The sequence below is a fragment of the Bos mutus genome, chromosome 27 (assembly GCF_027580195.1).
Source record: "Bos mutus isolate GX-2022 chromosome 27, NWIPB_WYAK_1.1, whole genome shotgun sequence".
NCBI classification, from domain to species: domain Eukaryota; kingdom Metazoa; phylum Chordata; class Mammalia; order Artiodactyla; family Bovidae; genus Bos; species Bos mutus.
The window spans coordinates 21,681,170-21,698,264 of NC_091643.1; the positions used below are offsets into that span (position 1 = coordinate 21,681,170).

The 17,095-nt window shown below is 38.1% G+C and overlaps 1 protein-coding gene and 1 non-coding gene across 6 annotated transcripts in view; both read right to left on the reverse strand.

Moving 5' to 3' along the window:
• The window catches only part of DLC1 (DLC1 Rho GTPase activating protein), a 443,006-nt gene that overhangs the window by 55,083 nt on the left and 370,828 nt on the right, over positions 1 to 17,095 (reverse strand). The window lies entirely within an intron of this gene.
• On the reverse strand, positions 10,616 to 10,688 carry TRNAG-UCC (transfer RNA glycine (anticodon UCC)). The gene has a single exon. It is a non-coding gene; the product is annotated as a tRNA-Gly (tRNA).

The window sequence follows — 17,095 nt, forward strand, 5'->3', positions numbered from 1 at the left end:
GCCCAAGGCCTCACAGCCCCAAATGGCAGAGAAGTGACCCCAGGACACCTCATCAGTGCCTCTGCCACCCCCACCTTCCATCTGTACTTTACCAAGGATGGCTCTGATCCTTTCAAGTGGCCTTTGACAACACAAACATCAGGCCAGAGAAAAGTAAAAACTGGGATCCTTTTTGAATCCACAGAAGAAAATGGTCTAATTTCCCACTGAATTAGACAATTTTAATGGCATGCTTTTGATTCTTTGTCTATTCTGACATTATTCTCAATTGAACAGGATTTTTTTTTTTTTTTTTGAGCTTGTAGCAAATAACTTATTGAAAACTAAGGATGGACAATGTTATTTTTATACAAATTAATAATATTTAATCTTTTGCTTTCTTATTTAACTTTTGTGACTATAAAATATTCATTGTTTAGAAATTTGGAAAATATGAAAAAGTATAAAGAAGAAAATAAAAACCTTCTCATAATTGCACTACCAGAGACAACTGGAGATGATTGACATTTTTATGTCTCTCTTCCCAGTCTGTTTTTCTAAGGACAGATCCTTTACTGTACAACATTGGAATCATAGTGTATATTGTTTGTAATATTTTCTTTCACTTCATATAACTGAAGAATATAGCTTTTGAAAGTTGCTTCGTATTTCTTCTTATGGATAGACAACAAATCGTCAATCAATATTGAATTTTAAATTTTTCACCGTTTTTCCTTTCATGGACATTCTTGAATAAAAATTTTTAAAGACCAAGAATGATTATTTCCTTCAGGAAAATTCACTTACTTCGAATTAAGAGGTAGAAAGACATTAGGACATTTGATATATATTTCGAAATCGTCATCCAGAAAGTCTGTACTTATTTTACATTTTCACCAGTGTTTGAATGTACCCATTTCTCTACAATGTTAAGCATCGTAATAATTTCCATTACTAATTTAATAAGCAAAAATATATTATCTCATTATTAAGTCTACACTTGTTTGAATATTAAACTGGATTAATTTACTATAGTAAAAATATATGTACCATAAAATTTATTTTAACCACTTTGAAGTGTACAGTTCAAAGGCACTGAGTACATTCACACCATTTTTCTAGCTGTCACTACTATGCATTGCCGGAGGTCTGTCATCCTCCCCAGCTAATTCCCCATTCTTCCTTCCTTCCCCAGCCTCTGGGAACCGCTGTTCTACTTGCTGTCTCTGGGAATTTGACTATTCCGTGTAGCTCATATAACTGAAATCATACAGTATCTGTCTTTTTGTGTCCAGTCCTTTTGTTATACTGGTTGAGTGTTTTCATATTTATTAACCAGTGATAATTTTAAAACTTGCCTATTTAATCCCACAGTTTTGTTCTTTTTTTTTTTTTGATGAAGCATTTTGTCTTTTCTTAAAGATATTAACCATTTGTCATTTGTCCCTATAAAAATATTTTTAGTAGTTTGTTATCTGCCTTTTAAGCTTGATTATGATATTTTAAAAAATTAACAAACAACATTCGAAGATCTTATTTGTTTTTCTTAATGATTAACTAGGAATTTACTTAAGAAGTTTTCCCAATGTGGTTTGAAGCCAGAAATGCTAAGACACAAAATCAATTTGCAAAGCAAGGTCATTTAACAGGTGGGACTTTTGCTTTAGTTATAAGTTTCCTTATTTACTCAAAGAAATATTCTAGGTATCTTATTTGATTTTTCTGTTTACTCTAGCATCACATATAGATGCTATATATAGAGTAAGGCCTCCATAAAGACTTACTGCAAAAGGCTCGCAGGTTTAGTGTATAAGTTGGAGACTTAGGGGCATTGAGTTTCCATAGTTTTGAAAATCTGCGTGAAATCATTCACGAGTTTGTTTTTACAAACAAGATGTTTTGTGTTCACTTGAGTTGTAATGCGTTGCTTTTCTTCATAGTAGACTGCGTCTTAAAATAAAAATACTATGGCATGGGTTAGGGTGACTGCCTGAAAATTAATAAACAGCTCTTTTTCTCAGCTGCTAACTACAGCATGTTGGCCATTATAGTATTATTTCTGGAAACCCCTACACAGCTCCAGATCATTAACTTACTTTAATGGCCAGAAGGAGAATGAAGCTGCAGTCAGTCGTTAAGCTTGGCTTTTCATGCATAGCTAACTCAGTCAATTATCTCTTATGAATTCAGTTGAATTAAGCTGCTTGGGGGGAACTAAATGACAACACATTAGACATTTTAAAAATAGCCCTGGTTATAGGAGTCATGAATTGTGAAAGACTGACCTTTGAAGATTTATCAGGAGAGACCAGAGTAGGTTGACTCTCTCCTATACAAATATTCTACTGCTGGACTCACAGCTATTTCTGTATTGATTATTGTAATCTTTTTCATGGGTTGACAAAAAAAACATACAATAAAGGGCAAAAAAATTAGAAAAGCCCACTGAATGTCACAACTGAGTTCTCCAGGTCTGAATTAGAAAAATGAATGTGTGAGGGTCCTTCAGTCCATGCATGTGTAGAAGAAAGAATGCTGATGCAACTCACGTTCCTGCCCTGGTCACAGACTCTATCAGTGACCTTGAGTTGCTTACATAATATTATCTCTTGTTCCTTAGTTTATCTTAAAAATTATATATATTAGATATATATGATATGTTCGTATTATGCTTTATTGTGCTGTGCTCAGTGCTCAGTTGTGTCCAACTCTTTGTTACCCTATGGACTGTAGCCCACCAGGCTCCTCTGTTGATGGGATTCTGCAGGCAAGAATACTGGAGTGGGTTGCCATTTCCTTCTCTAGGGGATCTTCCCAATCAAGGGATCAAACTTGCATCTCCTGCATTGGCAGATGTTTTCTTTACCACTAAGCCACCTGGGAAGCCTCTATATTTTACTATAGATAAATAAAAATAGATATAACTTATATGACAAGGATACTGGATCATTTAGCTTTAGGCTGAAGACATAATATAATTTGGAGGTGAACATTATTATCACAAATAAGATATTTAACTCAGAGAGATTATACTTAGCAGCTTGCTTGATTTAACACTGTTAAGAGCAGCAGAAGCAAAACTTGATCCTGGGTCTCTCTGCAGTGATACTTGTGAGCTCGGAGCAGGTTTTTGGGTCTCACCTTTTCTAGAATGTAAATTGAGGGGATGGGACCAGCGGTTCTCTCAGTTCCTTTCAGCCATCTATAGATTCTAGTTTGTCCTGACTTACAGTGTAAAGCTGAATTTACACTCACATTCCTTTCCTTGTTTAGAGCTCTAACATATCCAACTTTCAAAAAATCTACTAATTTAAAAAAAGAGTGGAAAGGAAGAAGGATCCACTCTTTTGGCCACCATGCCTCACACCAATTCAAAACAGAACATGGTGTCCCGAGTGTGCTACTGCAAATCCCAGGATTGCACCTGCTTGGCCGAACTCTTTTCCCGTGACAGGCAGTTTCTCATGTACAGAGCCACATTTCTTGAAAATCCCCAGGGAAAGCTGAACAACCTTCTTGACCATCACTGAGGCCTCATGAGGTATGTGGTGTGGTCCCTACACATGCTCGTGAAATTCAGACCATGCAGTGTGGTTTTGTAGAATTTCAAGGCTCTTTGCCAAAATGATCTTCTTCAAAATGATCTCTTCCTTTTTTCCTGTGTCATTGTTCTAATTTGCCGATCATATTTCGATTTTAATCTTCCCACCTGGGTTTTGAAACGGAATGCCTTTATTTGTGTGATTTCTTTCACACTTTTCACTAAGAGTTATTTTCCACTTTTCATACACTTAGTCTCTCTTCAGAATTTATTCTTCTTTCTAAGAAACCTATTGTGATTGTTATAAAAGAATATAAAATCACCATGGCAAAGTATTACTGATAGAATATTTTGGACCCATGCCTTTCCTCACAGTGATACAAACAGTTTTAAAACAACTACCAAACTAATAAAAAGATGACAATATGTGCGCTGGCTGTCTTGCTTTTATGCACTAAAACCTGCTACATCTGAGCCATTATCTATTATGTTTGGCATGTAACAATGCTCTTTTGCGTAGTACTCTTAAATATAAATGAAATTTATATTTCTATAATTAAATTTCATTTTCAATCAGATCAGATCAGATCAGATCAGTCGCTCAGTCGTGTCCGATTCTTTGCGACCCCATGAATCACAGCACGCCAGGCCTCCCTATCCATCACCAACTCCCGGAGTTCACTCAGACTCATGTCCATCGAGTCAGTGATGCCATCCAGCCATCTCATCCTCTGTCGTCCCCTTCTCCTCTTGCCCCCAATCCCTCCCATCATCAGAGTCTTTTCCAATAAGTCAACTCTTCGCATGAGGTGGCCAAAGTACTGGAGTTTCAGCTTTAGCATCATTCCTTCCAAAGAAATCCCAGGGCTGATCTCCTTCAGAATGGACTGGTTGGATCTCCTTGCAGTCCAAGGGACTCTCAAGAGTCTTCTCCAACACCACAGTTCAAAAGCATCAATTCTTCGGCGCTCAGCCTTCTTCACAGTCCAACTCTCACATCCATACATGACCACAGGAAAAAGCATATTAGTATTTATCAGTAGTAATAAGTATAAATGGTCTCAAGTTGTCACGTAAAAGTTGAAATTTATAGATTATATTGGTCTCTTAAAAATAAAAATACAGCTATATATATTATTTGGAGAAGGAAATGGCAACCCATTCCAGTGTTCTTGCCTGGAGAATCCCAGGGACGGGGGAGCCTGGTGGGCTGCCTTCTCTGGGGTCGCACAGAGTTGGACACGACTGAAGTGACCTAGCAGCAGCAGCAGCAGCATATATATTATTTGACCTACATTAAAAAGATTGGAATATGGAAAGGCTGAAAGTAAAAGAATAGAAAATAATTTACAAACCAAATACAAATTAAAAAAAATTAGGGTAGCTACATAAATACAAATAAAAGGCTTCGATTCAAAAAGGACTATAAATGATGAAAAGTTACTATACGGCACTAAAAAGCTCATTTAATGAGGAAAATAAAGTAATTCTGAAGCTATGTACCTCTAATAAAATAACCTCAAAATTTACAAAGCAAATATTGGTAGAATTTGAGGGAGAAATGGACAAATATCATATTGTTGAAAGATTTCAACATACTTCTCTCAATTCTGGATAGGTTGAGTAGGCAGAAAGAAAAGTAAAATAGGCAAGTTTTAATGACCATGTATAGATATCTGTACCCATCAATTAAAAAAAAGAATATATACATTCTCAACATTGCAATATTAAGACCAAGCAAACCAGACAAAACAAAACCACTGACCATATACTAAGCCATAATGCAAATCTCAACACATTTTAAAGAAGTGGTATCATGTCAACCACTGTGGTAGTTTTAAAACACATCACAAAACCTTTTGCAATCCTCTCATCAAGTGATAGAATCAGTGTCCCCTCTCCTGGAACCCAGGCATTCCTTGTGACTTTCAGTGACTAGAACGTGGCCTAAGGGCTTCTGCCCTTAGGTGGGTTAGAGAAAGTCATGTAGCTTCAGCAAGTTTTTCTTGGACAGTTTCTCGCTCTGGTGTCTTCCATGTAAGACATTTGGCTGCCCTGAGTTCCTGATGTGGAACCTCCAAATAGAAAGGCCAGGAGAGAGATGCCAGAAGAAATCCAGCTGTTTTGAGTTTCCCCTGCCCAGGCACCAGTCATGTGAATGGAGATCCCAATTCCAGTCACTTTCTGACTGCAACTGTCCAAGAGACTCTGAGGAATGCCTAGGTGAGTCCAGCCAACCTCCAGAGGAAAATGCATACGTGATTGCTATCACACTCTGCCCCTAGTAGTTAGTTCTACAGAAACAGATACTCAGAACCACCACATTCTCTGACCAAAATGCAAATAAGTTAGAAATCAACAACAACAATACCCGCCACCACTCCAGTATTCTGGCCTGGAGAATTCCATGGACTGATAGTCCATGGGGTCGCAAAGAGTCAGACATGACTGACTTTCATTTTCACTCATAATTTAAGAAACTACTAAATATCTCAGGACTGAAGAAGAAATTATAATGGAGAATGTTAAATACTGAATGATAGTGAAAGTAGTCTATATTTTAAATGGTGAAACACAGTGGAAAGAAGTATTTGATAAAATATATAAACTTAATTATTTATATTAGCAAAGAAGAAAGGCTAACTATTAATAAAGCACCCAGTTTTGAAAAAGAACGAGGGAATTAAAGAAGGCAAAATAAAGAAATTAATAAAAGAGCAAAAATTAATAAAATTAGAGGATAAGAAAGGCATGGAAAACAAGTAGTGAATAAACACATGGCAAGATACTTAAACTGGTTAGTAATGAAAAATGAAAATCAAGACCATATTTTACATATACAATATTTACAGTGAAAAAGTCTGACAATGTCAGGAAATGTTGGAAAGATGAGAGCCCATTTACATTGCTAGTTCAACCTCCTAGGAAAGCAATTTCATATTCATTTTAAAGCTGAACACTGTCTATGCTATGACCCAGTAATTCTGCTCTGTGGCTTGTTGCCTAGAGAAACTCTTGCAACTGTGCATCTAGAAAACTGAAGGAAGCGTGCACTAATATTATATTAGGAAAAACTGGAAATAATCTAAATGTCCATCTAATGGAGAACAGATCTTTTAAAATGGCATGTTTACACAGAGGAATACTACACGAGCAGTGAAAGTAAGTGAGCCATAGCTACATGGAACGACATGGACAACTCTTTAAAACAACTTTGGGTAAAATATCAACATTAAAAATGAAGCCTTACATGGTAAAAACATTTCATAAAATGTAGAGGGAATAATAAATTCAACATTCAGGACTGTGTTAGTCTCTGGAGTCAGGGAGACTAGCTAGGGTAGAGTGCATAGGTAGCTTTAACAGGAAAGGTAATTTCAGATATTTAGTTGGGTTTGGGGTTAATGGCTTGTTGTATTATTATACTTTATAATTTATATTCACATACATTTTCTTGGTATTAAATATTACATCACTAAGATTTTAAGTGACATAATCCTGGAGAAAATTTGTTTATTATACTGATAAGAATCCTGAAACTTCCATTTATTTGCTGCATGACTGTGGAGAAGTAACTTTATTTTCAAATTTTATTTTCCTTATACATACATGGCAATGGGCTTCCCCAGGGGCTTAGTGGTAGAGAATCCACCTGTAATGCAGGAGACGCAGGAGACTTGGATTCAATCCCCAGGTTGGGAAGATCCCCTGGAGGAGGAAATGGCAACCCACTCTAGTATTCTTGCCTGGAAAATTCCACAGACAGGCAGCCTGATGGGCTACAGTCCATGGGGTGCAAGGAGTCAGACAAGATTAAAGTGACCAAGCAACAGCAGCATACAAGGCAACAGTAATACCTTCTTGGGTAGTTGTGAGGATTAAAATAGATTATGTTTATAAAGGGCTCCATATTTACTTATATATGAACTTATTAAAAAATAGGAACTGAAACTGTAACTCAAAAATCTGTTTTGGGGGTACATGTGCATATTTTATCTGTTTAAACGTCTCAATATACTATATTTATAGCTGCAATTATATTACACTGCTATTTTATTTGTGTCTTAAAAGGTTTCTTTCTCTTTTAATTATTGTACTATTATTGTGTGTTGTAGTATTATTGAAAAGTTCCAGAACTAGTGACTTAATGAAACTAAAAACACTTAACTTTTTAATATCTAAATTTTTCACTCAAAGCAATCCCCTACAGCTATCTTATTTTCTCCTTTTACCTTCATTTGCATTATGAAAGCTAAATAATATTAATAATGATAATAATAGTAGTAATAATAATTTGACTCTGTAAAGGAACAACTGTGTGTGCGTGTTCTGTTGTTCACTCGTGTCCAACTCTACAATACCATGGACTACAGCCTGCCAGGCTCCTCTGTTCATGGCATTTTCCAGGCAAGGATACTACAGTTAAGTTGCCATTTCCTCCTCCAGTGGATCTTCCTGATCCAGAGATTGAATGAACATCTCCTGTGTCCCCTGCATTGGCAGGCAGATTCTTTTAACATTGAGCAATCCGGGAGGCCGCAAAGGAACATCTACTTTCTGCTATTAAAGTTTATTCTTATTGCATAGCATCTAAGACATGAGACTTTCATGTTTATTTCAGTTCTATGTTTTTAAAAAAGTTGTATCATATTGCTATCGCTCATGCTATTAGAATGTCTAAAGTTGGGAAGATAAAATCCAACATAGGGTTACAGAAAGATTTCTAACATTTCTTAGCACAGAGATCCAGAGGGAAAAGCAAACCCCAAAACTTAATCTGGAAGTGACAAGACATTGCTGGTTAGTTCTGACTTAACCTGGTTCTGATATAGCCCTACTCCTGAAAGACACTTTGAAATCTGCATTGAATTTAGAAAGAATGAAGGAACACTGATGAATGTGGTATAAATTTTAAATCTTTCTGGGATACTCAACCTCATATTAAGGCTTTTATTAGCAAAACAAACAGTGTTAGATATGAATCTATCAGTTCACAATTTATATATTTTTTCTTTATTTGTCTGGTAGGGTAGGTTTGCATATCTGTGTCTAACAGCCACACTTCAGTCAAAAGAATGATTTTGCTCATGAGGTTATAATAGAAACTGAACACAACAGTCGTTATCTCTGGGATTCTTCCTCAGAACTGAGATTTTAAATAATAATCTCAGTCTCCCAGGGGAGTGAGAGATCTAACCCAAAACCCTGACCTAAATAAATCTCAAGGGCAGAACTGAAGAATGGCAAGTTTAGGGAAGCTAACTTAGTATGCACAGATTTACTTCCCCCCTTTTCAAAATGAATGCAGCGCTTCTTCATACAGCTTTGTGACCTAAATTGTTCTATCCCAGTAGCTTTCATTCTATCGCCAACCTCACATCCTGAACTCAGAAAAGAAAGTTCTTTCATGCTCATTTTCAGATCTTGCGGCTCCCACTGACAAAGCTTCATCTGGATATTCCACAATTAGGAAGAGGTAGGAGCCTTTACCAGAAAATTACATGCATGGTGCGTGAAGAAGCAGGTCTGCTGTGACCGAGGCTAAGGTTTAAACAATGTTTGAGGGGACACCCTGTGACTGAGAAAAGGAGGCTGTCAGAGATGTAGAACCCAGTTTTGGTTTCTAGGCCACCAACAGCCACTCAGGAACTAAAGGGAGAAACTTCAACTAACTCCTGAGAGTGTGTGTGTGTGCAGGTGTATGTATACACAAATGGGGCACACATATGCTGGCATTTCCTCATAGAGGGCTTACGAGGGCTTTTCCTAAAGACCTGACTGTTAGCTTTAGCCTTGATGCTTACTTCTCACTCTTCCAGAACAGGAAGCACCCAGTTTGATCAGTAATAAGGTGAATAATATGTATTTTTTTTAGGAAGATGATTGGAAATCTCTCAGCAGAAACAAGTTATAGAAGGCACAATCTTATTCCTAGTCTCCTGACAAAGCTTAACTGATGCAAACTTTCAAAACCTCTCTGTTTGCTCTTCCTTGTCCGAATCCCATCCAAGAATCAGGCTCTCTTCCTAACTTCTTGTTCATATGTGAACCCTATTCTTTTTCTTTAATTTCCCTGAAATTCCAAAACAGTGCGACTAAGCTGCTGTCCATTATAGTCTGGACATTAATAATCGCCTCATTTCCTACTCCCAGAACTCACTCTGATATAGTCTCTTTCTTTCCTAGGGACAAACTATCGACTCAACTTCTCTTGCCTCCTACAAAGGGTAGGCAAAGCCCTGTTCACCATTAGTTCATAAAAATCTCCGTATTTGTCCTTTCTTTGTCTACTCCTCACCTCATTCTACAGTTCTTCCCGGCTCTATGCAGATCCACCTACACCGTCAAATCTCCCCAGACAAACACAGACAACATTAACATTTCCTAAGTGCTCCTTTATGGTGGATGACTGTGTCCTGCATCTTCAGAAAGGCAAAGAGATCCCGTAAACTTGGCCAGCCTTCCCACCAGCTGGAACAACATCTGTACATAGGAAGGAACGCGATATAAACAAACTAGCATCCCGACTGGCTGGGGCTGGGATAAAACAGGTGCCTATGAGACCAAAGGCTCCATTAACAGTCACCGGGGTCATCAGGCCTCTTGTTTGCACTTGGTTTGGGAAAGCTTGCCTAAGTGAATTACTCACAGCGTCTGAAACTGAGACTCCATGCTGTTGGTAACCACAATACTTGTTTACAGAACTCTTCCAGAGGATGTAATAGGCATTTCCCAAGATCTGTCAGCTCTGGGTCAGGATTAAATCAGCCATTTGTCTCTGAAGGGTGTAATACTGCCTGCAAAACCAACACCACCAAAATGTCTTTTGCAGCCTGTGGTGTATACATGTATGTGTGTGTGTGTGTGTGAATATATATTCCTCCAACCCTTTTAGAAGCTTAAGAGAAACATACAGGAAAGACAGGACTCTGGTTGGGTCAGGAGAGGATTTTCTTTTATTACATGCACCATCTGTTTTCAACAACCATTATTTTGGTTAGAAAACATTTAATGAGTGTTTTCTTTTTTCCCCTTTCTTAAAATATTATATTTTTATTTATTTTTGGCCATGCCACACAGTATGTGGAATCTCAGTTCTCTAGCCAGGAATTGAACCTGTGCCCCCTGCATTGGAAGCGCAGAGTCTTAACCACTGGACAACCAGAGAAGTCCCAATGAGTGTTTTGTTTTAAAATTCATCTCATCCTAATCAAAGGATCATAACCAAAGAGAAGTGATGGAGAATAAGAATTGGAATGGTTTGCCCAGCAGGCCCAGTGAGTCCTTTAAAGGTATATTTCTTTCTTCTAATTACATTAGACAGTGATTGGAAGGATGGTCACTAATAATAAGGGTTTCATTGTCTCTCCTGTTTTCTTTGTTGCCCATACCCTAATGACTCATTCTGTGGTACTTGACAAGGAGCCCTGGAGGAGCCCTGGTCATGTGGTTTGTGGGGACAGACACAAGATTGTCAGACACCGGACTGGCTGTAAAGGAAAGGAGCCTGCAATGGCTTTAATATCCCGTGAGACAGAAGCATGACAGATTAGCGGGCAGCTCCTTCCTTCTCAGGAAACCAGGCCTCTGGCTATAGCTTTGTCTTAGCTCAGTCTCAGATCTTTATAAACACTTTCCCCCTGAACTTTAAAGGACCTGTGCTTTTCAGCAATACTTAATGCCCATGAAGCAAAAACTCAGATAAAGGGTTCAAGCATAAAATCTTACTGAAGAGCCTGATTTCTCAAAACGCTTTCTATAAACTCAAGACTTTACATCCAGAAAAAGATGACAATTGTGAACATTTTCACCAGAGAAAACACCAGCCTGAAAAAATGCTTGAGCCTTGGTAAAAGATTCTGAATCTCAATTGTTTTAAAGAAATACAAAAAGTTGTACCATTAGGGACCAGTTGTAGTCAAGGCCTTCCGTTAAGATTCCTGGATAAGAGATGTTTAGAGACAGAGCAAGCCAGTTGGGAGGTAATAACTAGAATTACAGGGAATGGAACTGTATGATGATAAAATATCCCAGGAAGAAGAACTGTAGTGAGGGGAATATGAATCCTTATAAAACATGCATAAAGATATGTGGGTGTATGTCCAACACAAAAAAAAGACTTGAGTCCATAAAAACAAGGACATGATGTTTACTTGGGAAGACACAATATTTACACGTCAGTTCTCCTTTAATTAATCCATCAATTTAATTCAGTTCAGTTCAGTTCACTCAGTCGTGTCCGACTCTTTGCGACCCCTTGGACCACAGCACGTCAGGCCTCCCTGTCCGTCAACAACTTCCAGAGTTTACTCAAATTCATGTCCATTAAGTCAGTAATGCCATCCAACCATCTCATCCTCTGTCATCCCCTTCTCCTCTGCCTTCAATCTTTCCCAGCATCAGGGGCTTTTCAAATGAGTCAGTTCTTCTCATCAGGTGGCCAAAGTATTGGTTTCAGCGTCAGTCCTTCTAATGAATATTCAGGACTGATTTCCTTTAGGATGGACTGGTTGGATATCAAGAGTCTTCTCCAACACCATAGTTCAAAAGCATCAATTCTTTAGTGCTCAGCTTTCTTTACAGTCCAACTCTCACATCCATACATGACTACTGGAAAAACTATAGCCTTGAGTAGATGGACCTTTGTTGGTAAAGTCAAGTCTCTGCTTCTTAATATGCTGTCTAGTGAAACAGTTGGCTTAAAGCTCAACATTCGGAAAACTAAGATCATGGCATCCAGTCCTATCACTTCATGGCAAATAGATGGGGAAACATTGGAAACAGTGGCTGACTTTATTTTTCTGGGCTCCAAAATCACTGCAGATGGTGACTGCAGCCACGAAATTAAAAGACGCTTACTCCTTGGAAGGAAAGTTATGACCAACGTAGACAGCATATTCAAAAGCAGAGACATTACCTTGTCAACAAAGGTCCATCTAGTCCAGTCTATGGTTTTTCCAGTGGTCATGTATGGATGTGAGAGTGGGACTATAAAGAAAGCTGAGCGCCGAAGAATTGATGGTTTTGAACTGTGGTGTTGGAGAAGACTCTTGAGAGTCCCTTGGACTGCAAGGAGATCCAACCAGTCCATTCTAAAGGAGATCAGTCCTGGGTGTTCACTGGAAGGACTGATGTGGAAGCTGAAACTCCAATACTTTGGCCACCTGATGTGAAGAGCTGACTCATTTGAAAAGACCCTGATGCTGGGAAAGATTGAAGGTAGGAGGAGAAGGGGACGACAGAGGATGAGATGGCTGGATGGCATCACCGACTCGATGGACATAGGTTTGGGTACACTCCGGGAGTTAGTGATGGACAGGGAGGCCTGGTGTGTTGTGGTTAATGGGGTCGTAAAGAGTTGGACACAACTGAGCGACGGAACTGAACTGAACTAGGTTGGTCATAACTTTTCTCCCAAGGAGCAAGCATCTTTTAATTTCATGGCTACAGTCACCATCTGCAGTGATTTTGGAGCCCAAGAAAATAAAGTCTGTCACTGTTTCCACTCTTTCCCCATCTATTTGCCATGAAGTGATGGAGAAGGCAATGGCACCCCACTCCAGTACTCTTGCCTGGAAAATCCCATGGACGGGGGAGCCTGGTAGGCTTCAGTCCATGGGGTCGCTAAGAGTCGGACACAACTGAGCAACTTCACTTTGACTTTTCACTTTCATGCATTGGAGGAGGAAATGGCAACCCACTCCAGTGTTCTTGCCTGGAGAATCCCATGGACAGAGGAGCCTGGTGGGCTGCCATCTATGGAGTCGCACAGAGTCGGACACGACTGAAGCGACTTAGCAGTAGCAGCAGATGGGACCAGATGCCATGATCTTAGTTTCCTGAATGTTGAGTTTAAATTTAATTAAGTACCAACAAAACAACAACAGTATGTTTTAAGAGTAATGATCACTAATACGAATTGCATGCTATGTGAAGTACTTTCTGAGTGTTCTCATCGCTTAAATAGTTTAATCCCTCAATAATCTTATAATTATTCACTTCCTCATTTTATAAGTGAGGAATTTAGGCAGAGTTTAAGCAACTTGCCTGAGGTCACACAGCCAGTAAGCAGAAGAACTGAGATTTGAACCCAAGGGTTCAGGCTCTAGAACTTAACCATTATCTGTGCTTTCACATCAATAGAACTGAAGAGTGAGTCTAGAAATTGATTTAAATACAGGAATTTAGATGGTATCAAATGTAGCGCTGTGGAACATGGGAGAAAAAGAGGGATAATCATGTGGCCATCTTATGTGGCCATCTGGAAGCAAATAAAGTTGAACCCCAGCCTACTCTTTACCCCAAAGTATTTTTCAAATGTATTGAAAATTTTAAAATGTAACCATCTGAAGATAATCTGGGTGAGTGAATGACAGGAATTGGGGGACGACACTTAAATTTTATACTACTGGCAATTATTGTCTGTTAAAATTAATTATTTTTAAAAGAGAAAGAAAATAAAATGGTAGGGCTGCCTACAGGGTGTGAGTGAGAGAGAGTGTGTGTATGTATGTGTGTGCGTGTGCATGTGTGTGTGTATGTGTGTGTGTGTAAGTGACGTGAATTAATGCTAGTGCTATTCAGAGCTGTTCCTGAAGGAATCGCTCTCTGGAGGTTTACTCTACCCGGGAAAATGTGGCTGTCTCGTGTCTATGCCTATGTGATGCTTTAGATGGTTCACTTTTCATACTTTCTTATTAAGAGTATGAACTTTTCCTCCAGGTTATTGAATATAGTGTCTGAGTTTCTCTGAGTGAGAGATGGTGCTAGAATTTGGAGCACACTTTGGGGAAGTTCAGTGCCTATAAAAAGGCAGTTGTGCCAGATTTTCTGAAGTTTACATCGTGGTCTGCAAAAATTGTGCTGAAACAGCAGTCAATGTTGATCACAGTGGACAAGTCTGTGTGCTTTTCCTGACAGGTGCAAATCCTTCTTTTGGGTTCATTTACTAGTTTATAAGAAGAACACAACAATTCTGAGTTTATACATATATATCCAAAAGAAATGACTCAATACATTTGATGGGTTTCAATGCTATCTCAAGTAAGCTTTAAAGCATCTTTGTTTAGTCAAGTTATAGATTGTTCTCAGTAAAAGAAGCGATGGTTTTTACCCTGCATGGGATATGGAGGCAATGACGAGAAATGAGTTGAACTATTTCCAGTCAAATATTAGTTTTTAGAAATCTGACTGGCTGTAAGCCTTAATGTTAAATTAATGTTGTCTTTTTATTATGCTTAAGAAATGTCTGTATGCAACCACCTGGGGCCTTTTCATCAATTATCTGAAAAGGTCTGCCTTTTTTGCCCTGGGGTGAGAGGAATTTTGTTTAAGCTTATGACTTAATAATAAGGCTTGGTAACTATTTTGGGCACCACACACTCAGGCGTCTTCCTTTCCACTCTGTTGCCGCTCGCTGTATGTTGTCCCTCTGTTGGGATTGTTCTCTGCTTTAATATTTTTAAAAATAATTCTTTATTTTGTTGTTCAGTTGCTCAGTTGTGTCTGACTTTTTGCAACCCCATGGACTGCAGCCTGCCAGGCTTCCCTGTCCTTCACTATCTCCTGGAGTTTTCTCAAACTCATCTCCATTGAGTCGATGCTGCCATCCACCCATCTCATCCTCTGTCACCCCCTTCTCCTCCTGCCCTCAGTACACAGTTACATATAGAAAGTATGGAAAAAATAGACAATACAAATGATCAAGGAAGAAAAAAATATAGAAACAAGTACTCTTAATATTTTAATATGTAGATAAGGGTACCCTATTATATCGATCTTTGTTTTTCACAAATTGAAAAAATTCACATCATACAGGCTAACATTTAGAAAATCAACACAGAATCGAATGAACTTGGAAGTGGAGCTCCCCCATCTATTGAGGTAGCTAATATGATTATTCAAATCATTTTCTAAGCAATTGCCAGTATATTTTATATATTCTGCATACATGTATATGAACGCATTTTTTTTCACAAATTTCTACGTAAATTGTTCTACAACTTGCTTAAAAATATATATATAGTAAAAATAATGTACATGTCTTCATGTTAATGTATACAGATGTACCCAATTTCTTTCAAGGTTTGGATAGAATTCTGTTACATATCTATATCCTAATCCTAAGATAGTTATATAACTAGCTTATAAATACTATAATCATAATGGATGTCTTACTTTATAATTATTTCAGTTTTAAACTTTTAATCTACTTATATGCTATAGAAAAAAACACGTTCAACAAAATCAGATTATTTTCAATACCTCAGAAGGACCCTAAAATATTGAGATAAATGCTTTTAAGGTTAAGCATTCTAATATTTGTTTAATACATTCCCCTGTACTTTATATTGTTTACTATACTAACTTGTAATTTGAAGGTTCTCATCATAACTTTGCTGAAAATCTTGCTCATTTTAGAGTTACCCCTTATTTGAGATTTCCTGTTAAATAATACTTATTGATGAAAACTCAATAAAGATATCATTTAAATAGTTTGTATGAGGAATAAAAGAACCCAGGGCCATAGGTGAATAGTAACTTTATCTGTCTATATTAACTATATGCCAAAAGCCTATATAAAGGAATTTGAAAACTCCTAACTAGTTTCTGTTTGATAAAAATGAAACATTTTTGAATAGATGAAATGGAGACTAATCCTGTTTAATTTTTCATTCTGAATCCTAATTTTTAAGATTTTTTTTTTTAAAAAAGAAATGAGCTCTCTATATTTATTTTCAATATGTTTTTACTTTTTAAATTTGGGAAAATGTAGTAATTTATTCTCCTGTTGCTTTGCTTATTCAGCAAGGAGAATCCACTCAGCAAAGATGCAACTAGGTATTCAAGATGAATAATCTCTAAACTCCAGTACTATTCTTAGTTTCAATTAAGACATTGTTAAGCTCACTGGTGACCAACCACTCCAACCCTTGCCTCAAGCTGTGCCTTCAGCAAGCTCCTACCATCAATATGATGCCCCAAAGGCCATCCCGAAGGATCTAAATTACAGTCACACAAAGAATATTGAGTGCATAGTTTGGTTTTGTCCTGACTTTCTTCCTGCTGTGCCAAATGATTACAAGGTTATGAGGTTAAAGTGTGCTGGACGCACCAGATACTTTTTATATTTTAGCCCTAACTTTGCCTTACTTTGTTCTGCCTTGTGAGACGCCTGGAGGAAAACTCTTCTCTTCCTTCCCACCAAAGCCTAGAAAAACTCATCAGATATTTTCTCTCGGAAATTCTGACTCCCGAGTCATTGGTGGGCTGTGTACTCACACACTTCCCATCCCTTCCTTCCAGGGTTTAATCATAGTTGTCGGTTTGGAGGAGGAAAGGGTGGATTCCCACATGTATAAACTCTAGAATGAGAGGTTATGAAAAGTCCAAATGTCCCTGTGTCTGAAATGGCTAAAGAGAGAATGTCTGCAACTCAAAGGTCAGGGACTTTGGGCGAAAGGCTTGCTGAGAGAGCATGCCTGGCTAGGATGCAGCCAGCTTGTGATAACTATTACAAGATCTGCTCAGGAGCAACTTGATGCCTCTGCCCCTTTGGAAGTGAACACCTGCCTG